Here is a 10,771-nt window from a genome sequence, read left to right as displayed (position 1 = left end):
CGTGAAGCTACGTTATTTTAATCTCTCTCTCGTTAATTTCTATCACATTAACACATGTCAGGTTAGTCTTTATCTCATTGACCTGTGTCACATCAACATGTCATGCTCACCTGTCTCGTTAACCTCTGTTCTGTTAACCTCTATCTCGTTGACCTCTACTTCGTTAACCTCTTTCATATCATCTACCAACTCTTGTGTACAGTCGAGTCTACCACATCGCATCGGTATATATTCGTTGCTGAGTATTTAATGTGTTTTCCATGCAATCGTTTTATTGTATACTTTTTTGTAAACACCATCGTATTAGTGCAATAGCAGGGAAATATGTATTTGAATAGTTCTGATATATCATGGATCAGGTGTGCAAATATACGCATAACAAAGCTGACATATTTGAGCGTTCTCACAATACACGCACACACACACACACACACACACACACACACACACACACACACACACACACACACACACACACACACACACACACACACACACACACACACACACACACACACACACACACACACACACACACACACACACACACACACACACACACACACACACACTTCCATATCCCTACAAACTCAGATATGCGCATACATGCGCACAGATACTCATCGAACACAACGCATACAAAGAGCGACCACTGGGCAAGAGAGACGAGGAGAGCAAAAGAGAGTATAGGAGAGTGAATGAGGAAAGAGGGAGTGAGTTGGATAGAGGGAATGTGGGAAAGAGGGAGGGAAAGTTGGGGGAATGATTGAGTGAGAGTGAGTGGGGATTGGGGTGTAAAGCGAATGTGGCTTGGCTATCTATCTGTGTCTTTCACTTGCCCAAGTGGGCTATGTCGTGATTTGCTCCAGGTTCCTTCACTTCCCCTCCACTTTCCTCCGTTTTCCCTCGCTGATTATTCTGGTGCTTGTGCAGGCGAATCCCCCATCCCTCCTCCTTCTCTTCTCTCCTCCTTCCCTCCCTCCTTCAACACCCACGCTAGGCACGCCCACCCGCCCACGCCTGCGGCGCTACAACCTGATCCTTCATTCGCTACGCTGGGTTTCTTCCGGCGCGATGCTAAACCAAATACCCTCAAACATTCTTGTCTTTCAGGATGGCTTTACTTTCCGTTGCTGCCATTTGGGGTCCTGAAGACTTGCCCAAAAGTTCCTCATCTCTGCCCTGCCCTTTGTTTGTGTCCATATAAAGCAATAACACAAACATGTTTTGTTTTCTCAAAACATTAAGCAAAAAGGTACTACAGATTGTGCAAAAAAAAATATTACACAGAAAGGGGAGAGGATATTCATTATTATTTCTTCGTTTTCATTGGTTAATGCGTACACTTTCACTGCATTTATTACTGATTTCGGCTTTTCTGTTGCTTTTAACGTCTCGATTCAGCTCGAGTATATTTGTGTAATTGTGCAAAAAAATACACTGTGTGTGTGTGTGTGTGTGTGTGTGTGTGTGTGTGTGTGTGTGTGTGTGTGTGTGTGTGTGTGTGTGTGTGTGTGATTCATCATGGTCTTGAATCACGTGTTGGAATCGTGATTGACAGATATTTCCCTTCCAGAAGAGAGCTCAAAGCTCATATATGACCGATGTTTGGGTGAAGCCGTAACCTTACACGCGCACACACGCCAAACTCCCCGCCCACGAGAATTGGAGTAACGATACGCAGCGCAGCGATACCGAAATTATTTCAGTCCTGGGCGGGATTCGATCCCGGACCGTCGCAGTGGCATCCGGGAACTCTACCAACTGCGCCATTAAGTTGTGTGTTCATGTATGTGTTTGTGTCTACATGTGTGTGTACGTGTATGTGCTTGGGCGTATTTGTGTCTGTGTATGTTTATGTATATGTGTGTGTGTGTGTGTGTGTGTGTTTGTGTGTGTGTATGTGTGTGTGTGTATTCATTAACGTAATCAATACTTTGTGTTTCATTAGTGTGTCGGCACGCACAATCATTATTCCTATTCCTATTAGATTGTATAGAGTTGTTAAAGCGAGCTTCAATCATTTACTTATCAATTTCTCTATCTTTTCATATATATAGTTACCTTTGTTTATTCGTTATATATTTGTTTGTCTAAATATTTTCTTGTTTATTTATTTGCTTACTTTTATAATTCTTTGCGTATCTATTTATCTAATCATTCATTTTAAATAGTAATTTTTTCGTTTAACTGCATATCAATCTATGTATGTATGTATGTATGTATGTATGTATGTATGTATCTATATATATATATATATATATATATATATATATATATATATATGTGTGTGTGTGTGTGTGTATTCATTTACTGTATTTGCTTTTTCATTTTAGTTATTTGTTTATTTATTATTTTATGTATTTGTTCAATTATCTATCTATTCATTAATTCTTTTATCTATCAATCTATTTATTCAGTCATTTGTTTATTTAGTGAAATATGAATTTGTCATTTTACTGATTTGTTTTCTATTTAATTACCTATTTGTTATTATTTCAATCCTTTATCATTTTATATTTCCACCAAGTTTTCCTTTTCCACCAGCCCCTGCAAATCATTGTAAACACTGGTGTCAAACGTTCGTCAATAGAGATAGCGATTCCATGTGTCTGATAACAATTAGCCATGTTTCGGTTCCCCCCGCCTTATCTGCTTTCTGATGCAGATGAAGTTCATTGCCTCTTGGCATTCCGTGGAGCGGAATCGGCGGCTTTCGAGGACCAATAGGAACGTAATTGGCTCTGCAACGTTTGCAATGAATTTCGTGTTATTGTGACTCGAGCCGTGGTGGGAGGTCTCGTATCACATTGGCGTGTTGCAAGGGGTCGGTTGCAATGCGGGGTTGAAGGATCTCTTTTGCAAAGGAATACGGAGCATTGTAACCCATTTAGACCCTGGAAGGATTCCTTCCCCCCCTCTCTTGCCTCGTCTCATCTTCTTCATCGTCTTATCTCCTCTCTTATTTCTCTCATCTTTTACTTCATATCTTCCGCCTCGTCTTATATCATGTCTCATCTAATCTCTCTCTCATCTCATCTTTTTTTCTTCTTCTCCCACCTCTTTTCTCTCATCTCATGTACTTCATCTTATCTCGTATAATTTCTCTCAACTCAACTTATGACCCCTCATTTCACCTCTTTCTTATCTTCCTAGTTTCATCTGCTCTCTTATCTCATCTCCTCACCTCATCCACTCTCTCATCTTGCTTGCATTCTCGTATCTGTACATCCCCTCTGCTTCTTTGTATGAAATATTGTCTATATCTCTTATGCAGTGAATATCTAGGGATTTCAATGAGATTTCTGTGAACCAAGTCACTCAGCATTCTTTTACGATTAGAGATTTATCTCTACCGAAAAAGAAAGAGAAAATAAAATAAAATCGCTGGACACTTTTACCCTCTACTGCGATTTCATTCTGTCATTCCCCCCAAATCTCTATATCTCTTATGCAGTGAATATCTAGGGATTTCGATGAGATTTATGTGAGCCAAGTCACTCAGCGTTCTTTTACGATTAGAGATTATCTCTAACGAAAAACAAAGAGAAAATAAAATAAAATCGCCGGACACTTTTCCCTTCTACTGAGATTTCATTTTGTCATTCTCCCCAAATCTCTATATCTCTTATGCAGTGAATATCTAGGGATTTCAATGAGATTTCTGTGAACCAAGTCACTCAGCTTTCTTTTAGGATTAGAGATTATATCTAAAAGAAAAACAAAGAAAAAATAAAATCAAATCACAGGACACTTTTTCCTTCTACTGAGATTTCATCCTGTCATTCTCCCCAAATCTCTATATCTCTTATGCAGTGAATATCTAGGGATTTCGATGAGATTTATGTGAATGAAGTCACTCGGCATTCTTTTACGATTAGAGATTATCTCTACCGAAAAAGAAAGAGAAAATAAAATACAATCGCCGGAGACTTTTACCTTCTACTGAGATTTCATTGTGTCATCCTCCCCAAATCTCTATATCTCTTATGCAGTGAATATCTAGGGATTTCAATGAGATTTCTGTGAATCAAGTCACTCAGCATTCTTTTCCGTTTAGAAATTTATCTCTAGAAGAAAAGAAAAAAAGGACAAGATTTAATAAAATCGCAGGACACTTTTACCTTCTACTGAGATTTCATTTTGTCACTATCCCCAAATCTCTAAATATCTTATGCAGTGAATATCTAGGGATTTCAATGAGATTTCTGTGAACCAAGTTTCACAGCGTTCTTTTACGATTAGAGATTATCTCTAATGAAAAACAAAGAGAAAATAAAATAAAATCGCCGGACACTTTTACCTTCTACTGAGATTTCATTTTGTCATTCTCCCCAAATCTCTATATCTCTTATGCAGTGAATATCTAGGGATTTCAATGAGATTTCTGTGAATCAAGTCACTCAGCATTCTTTTCCGTTTAGAAATTTATCTCTAAAAGAAAAAAAAAAAAAGGACAAGATTAAATAAAATCGCAGGACACTTTTACCTTCTGAGATTTCATTTTGTCATTATCCCCAAATCTCTATATATCTTATGCAGTGAATATCTAGGGATTTCGATGAGATTTCTGTGAACCAAGTCACTCAGCGTTCTTTTACGATTAGAGATTATCTCTAACGAAAAACAAAGAGAAAATAAAATAAAATCGCTGGACACTTTTACCCTCTACTGCGATTTCATTCTGTCATTCCCCCCAAATCTCTATATCTCTTATGCAGTGAATATCTAGGGATTTCGATGAGATTTATGTGAGCCAAGTCACTCAGCGTTCTTATACGATTAGAGATTATCTCTACCGAAAAAGAAAGCGAAAATAAAATACAATCGCCGGACACTTTTACCCTCTACTGAGATTTCATTCTGTCATTCTCCCCAAATCTCTGTCTCTTATGCAGTGAATATCTAGGGATTTCAATGAGATTTATGTGAGCCAAGTCACTCAGCGTTCTTTTACGATTAGAGATTATCTCTAAAAAAAAAAAAAAAAAAAAAAAAAAAAAAAAAAAAAACAAAGAGAAAATAAAATAAAATCGCCGGACACTTTTACCCTCTACTGAGATTTCATTTTGTCATTCTCCCCAAATCTCTACAACATCGATGATTTCGCCTCTCCGATGTCGTATTGTCATCACAGAAATAAGCACCATCCCCTGCCGATGAAAAGTCTCATTTGCTCTCAATTCATATCTCATCTCCCATTTCCTCATCCCTTTCGCCTCATTTCCTCATCCTTCTCACGTCATCTCCCTCATCTCCTTTCTTCTTCGTGCCGAGTGGGATCGGTTGAAGTCTGAAGAGAGGCCAGGGGGCGTTTGCACGCAGGGAAGAATGGGCCATGGAAGTGGCCCAAAAGAGTCTCAAACCAGAAAGTTTCTCTTTCCTGATTAAGTCCCCCCCAGACGTGACACAATCTTTTTACAAGGTAGTAAACGGTTAACTAAGACCCTATCCAGATACATGAATTCGTCTAGCGTTAGCCAGAACAAAATTACATTGGTGCAAGGTTTACCTTCATAAGGTTGAAATCTGTAATATATATCTGGTAGCTCTTATAATAAGCATACAATTTAGAGAATATAGTGATTGGAATGGTGAAAAATATATATGTCACTTCGTTAAGATTTAGACTTTATTTTGCCTCAAATCAGAACCTCATTGGAAAACACGCGCACACACACACACGCACACACACACACACACACACACACACACACACACACACACACATGAATATATATATATATATATATATATATATATATATATATATATATATATATATATATATATATATATATATATTGAATAAGTCAGGTATATGATGGTGACACCAAAAGGAAGGTTTAAATCATTTTTGCAATGCCCCATTCATTTGTGAAGTTTGTTATATTGCAATCCTGTGATTTGTAATCTCCTTCCAGTTTCAGGTATCACATGCATTGTCCACCATCCAGTCCTACACAATCCATACATTCCATTCATATATTCTTGGTCCCTGTCCTCTCCTCGATCTCGGCCTGTGATTGGCCAGCATGTTTTCCACTAAGAGATGCTTTAGAAAGGACAAAAATTGTCCTTACTAGGGATATGATTACATTACCCAATCATAGAGCGTAACGTCAGTCGAATGAGTAAAAATCTTTTTGATATTTTAAAAAACGCTAAAGTTAAACATTTTTTAAGGTCTGGAGGCTTCGTAAAGCTCAAGAAACATGTTTGGGGGTACATAAATTAAAGTCCCTCCTTTTCACTCTCCACTTCATATTCTTCCTCCTCTTCTTTTCTTTTGCTCTTTCCTCCTCCTCCTCCTCCTTTTTTTCTCTTCCTACTGTCCTCCATCTCCTCCTGAAACTCTTCCTCTTCTCCTCCTGCTCCTCTCCTCTCCTCCTCCTCATCGTCGTTTTTTTCCTCCTCCTCCTCCTCCTCCTCCTCCTCCTCCTCCTCCTCTTCTTCCTCCTCCTCTTTTCTTTTTCTCTCCTCCTCCTCCTTTTTTTCTCTTCCTACTCTCCTTCATCTCCTCCTGAAACTCTTCCTCTTCCTCCTCCTGCTCCTCTCCTCCTCCTCCTCATCGTCGTTTTTTCCTCCTCCTCTTCCTCCTCCTCCTCCTCCTCCTCCTCCTCCTTTTTTTTCTCTTCCTACTCTCCTCCATCTCCTCCTGAAACTCTTCCTCTTCCTCCTCCTTCTCCTCCTCCTCCTCCTCATCGTTTTTTCTCTTTTCTCCTTTTTTTTCTCTTCCTACTCTCCTCAATCTCTTCCTGTTACTCTTCCTCCTCCTGCTCCTCTCCTTCTCATCATCATCGTTTTTTTCCTCCTCCTCCTCCTCCTCCTTTATTTTCTCTTCCTGCTCTCCTCCATCTCCTCCTGTTCTTCCTCTTCCTCTTCCTCCTCCTCCTGCTCCTCTCCTCCTCCTCCTCCTCATTTTATTTCCTTTCCTCCTCTTCCTCCTCCTCCTTTATTTTCTCCTCCATCTCCTCCTGCTACTCTTCCTCCTCTCCTCCTCCTCCTCCTCCTCCTCCTCCTCCTCTCCTCCTCCTCCTTTTATATGCGCTGGTGATGTAATTGGAGCGTGCTGGTCTCGTAGCCTTCTCACCGTGGTGTCGAATCCCTCACTCTTCTCCAATTCACTGCAGTTACCGTCGCCTGCCCCGACGGGGACCTATGTGGATGGTTTGGTCGCAACTACATGCCACCAGATACATTCTCTTCACCTTTTTTTTTTCCGCCCTCTCCCTTTTATTCTCCCTCCTCATCGTCTTCCTCCTCCTCCTCCTTTCTCTTTTTCCTCCCCCTCTTTCTTTTCTTCCTCTTTATTTTCCTTGTCCTCTTCCACCTCTTTCTCCTCCTTTTTCTCTCATTCCGCCATTTTCCCTTTCCTCTTTTTCTCCCTTCTCATTCCTTTCATTTTTTTCTATTTTTTTCTTCTTTTCTCTTATTTTCTTTTCTTTTCTTTTCTTTTCTTTTTGGTCAGGATAGTTTCAGCCAGGATTATTTGTTTGAGATATGAATTGATATATCGTAATTAGTTTCATATTTATACAATTTTTTTCCAAAATCCTTCCTTGATTTAGAATGCACTAGCACAAAGTTTACTATGGAACGCGTTTTCTTGGTTATGGAAACAGCACAAGAAACCGTGGTCTTAATCAGTTGGTGCAACTTTCACAGAGGAGATCATTATATATATTATAATTTTCATCATTATGTTTTGATAGTGTCGTAATATCTCCACCCCTTATCCAATACTTAGATCTGATTGGTCAACTTGTTTTCCAATAGAAAATACGATACTCTAAATTGAAAAAAATTCTTTGGGAACCTCATTGCAATATTCAATTACAGACCAGAACTTCAGGACAGTAGGCGAAGCCCTTTTGGTCTATTTCTAAATCAACATATCCAGGTAAACTACGATTATTGTCAGTTGGTTGAGTACTCTGTAGAACAGGAGCTTCCATATTTGAACATTCTTAAGGTAAAGATTCGGCATTATTACCTTTACTTGTTCCCTCTCATCTCTTTTTCGATTTTTTTGTCTGCCCCCCCCCCTTGCCCAGTCCGTCTTTCTCTTCTTTCTTTTCTTTTGTTCTCTACTCTCCATATGCTTGTCTTTTCATCCAGGACATTATCTTTTAATTTCTCCTTTTTATGAATAGACGAAAGAATTCGATAACGATCAAATCACTAAAGGGTCATGCATGAGAGTAAGTATAGAAGATACGAAAATAATAATCTGATTAGGTCATTCATGTGATTTAGAGTGTAAACAAGGATCGTACCCATCTCCAAAGAACATGTATCAGAAATGAGGGGAAAATAACAAAAATGCAAGATATTATAATACATTAAACTAAAAGTATCAAAAAAGCCAATTACAAAAACTACAGTAAGGCACCGCTTAATATGGCCAACTCTTAAAATCCTGTTCTTTCCTGAAGCACTGAATATAGGTTAAAAACAAGCTAAAACCTGAAAAAGGAAACTTATAATTAAATGGAAATTAAAAACTTTTGTCATGCAGAGCTGCACTGTAATTACGCTTCATTTACTCTAATTATGCCAGAGCAAGTCCTCCCCTTTCCCTAGCCTTGACCTGTGATTGGACAGCGTGTTTTCAACCCCGAACGTGTAGTGGCGGCTCTCCAAGCTGAATAAAATTGATCGGCGTTAGACAGAAGAAAATCCTTAAAGTCGGAAAAATGCTTTAGTGGAGGGACTGGGAACGGGTATCTACACTTAGTGTTCTTGAAAGGAGGATGTCAAAGAGAATCATCTCCCCGGCTCTCATCTTCAAATCCTCAATTTCCTCACTTCCATGAGAAGGTGCAGCCTCAAGGGACTGACATTCGGTCCCCGGGGCTGGGCCAAATGTCAACTTTGTCACCTTTGATTACATTTCCTCCACCTTTAAGTACAAGAAGACTTGACAACCGGCGACAACTCCTCACCTAAGTCTACTATCAGTGGGTGACTTAGAAGAAAACCCTACACCATAACGCAGACATAAGAATCCAAAGTATATTCCCAGAGATATCTGTGGGAAGATCCAAGGACTGTTGCCAACTACTATTGGGCTACGGTTGCGCGTTAACAATCAGTAAAGCTTGAGGCAACAAATGATTAACTGTTTTAGAGGATTATTCAGATTAGATGTTGAAGTGTTTAACACACGAATATCATGCAATAATCCCAAACAAAGGCGTTGTGAGTAATTAGTAGTCCAATGCCCATTGGATAATACATGTATTGCTTTATACTGTGTCTTCTACTTTCTTTTTCTCATTACGTTTGTCCTTCCGCTTGCCACTTCACACAAAAGTTGATTTTATGCCAAATTCACCCTTTTCGTTTTCGTATGCTAGGACCCCTCTCTACTTCTCCCCCCTTCTCTCTCTCTCTCTCTCTCTCTCTCTCTCTCTCTCTCTCTCTCTCTCTCTCTCTCTCTCTCTCTCTCTCTCTCTCTCTCTCTCTCTCTCTCTCTCTCCCTCTCTCTCCCCTCTCTCTCTCTCTCTCTCTCTCTCTCTCTCTCTCTCTCTCTCTCTCTCTCTCTCTCTCTCTCTCTCTCTCTCTCTCTCTCTCTCTCTCTCACACACACACACACACACACACACACACACACACACACACACACACACACACTCACTCACTCTCTGTCTACGTCTCTCTGTCTATGTCTCCCTCTCTCCCTCTCTGTCTCTCTCTCTCTTTCTCTCTCTCTCTCTCTTTCTCTCTCTCTCTCTATCTATCTATCTATCTTTCTATCCATCTATCTATATCTCTCTCCTTCTCTCTCTTCCTCCCTTCTTCCCTCTCGTATCTTCTTATTCCTTGTCGTGTCTAATTTTCTTTCTTTCTCATTTTTGTAACTTGGAGACGCGCCCCTCACACTCGAGAATAGAAAAAGAAAAAGACGTTGACCTTCTGCCAGACTGCCATGGCTCCCGATCTTGTTACATACCCTGTAAATGTGATTAGAATGAAGGATTTGCAGCCTTCTTCACATTTTTCTTTTGCGTCTGTACATCATTTACGATGTGGTATACCAGAAGCACAGTGGGGGCTAGGGAGATTGATAGAGTGAGAAATTAAAAAACGAGGAGGTGAGGCGGAGGGCGTGGGTTGATAAATAGAAATAGTGTGATGGTTTTGGTATATGGAGAAATGAATGAAGAAAGACTAGCAAAATTAATGTGGGTAGCAGAGGTGGATGTGGTGAACTTCAGGGAAGACCGAGAATGGGATGGATAGATGGGGAGAAGAGGGACTTACTGTGATAGTTTTGGTATATAGAGAAATGAGTGAAGAAAGACTAGTAAATTAATGTGGGTGGCAGAGGTGGATAGAGTGAAAGTAAGGGGAAGACCGAGAATGAGATGGATAGTTGGGGAGAAGAGGGGCCCGGGTAAGAGGTGAATGCCTGTTGAGCATGAAAAGAAGAGGGCAAAAGATAGGTATGAGTGGATCGTGGGTGATAATGGAATGGATGATAAATTGAAGCGGTCCGATTTTTTTTTTTTTTTTTTTTTTTTTTTTTTTTTTTTTTTTTTTTTGTCTGGTCTGTATTTTCGTGGGTGGGGCTGTATAGAGGGTCACTTTGTAATGAAACGGTAAAGTTAAACGAGTGTCGGATGTTGGGTCGTGCTGTGGGGGAACTGTCTTGATAAGTTGCTTGTGATCCGGGTCAAGGATGGCTCTTTATTCACAAAAAAGTTGAGATAAAAGGAAACACCAATGAGTGCTGGATGAGTGCGGGATTGGTGAAGGGTAACTG

Source organism: Oratosquilla oratoria, chromosome 6 (genome assembly GCF_046742065.1).
Source record: "Oratosquilla oratoria isolate Oo_2021 chromosome 6, ASM4674206v1, whole genome shotgun sequence".
Lineage (NCBI taxonomy): Eukaryota > Metazoa > Arthropoda > Malacostraca > Stomatopoda > Squillidae > Oratosquilla > Oratosquilla oratoria.
Note: the sequence above shows the minus strand (reverse complement) of the source record.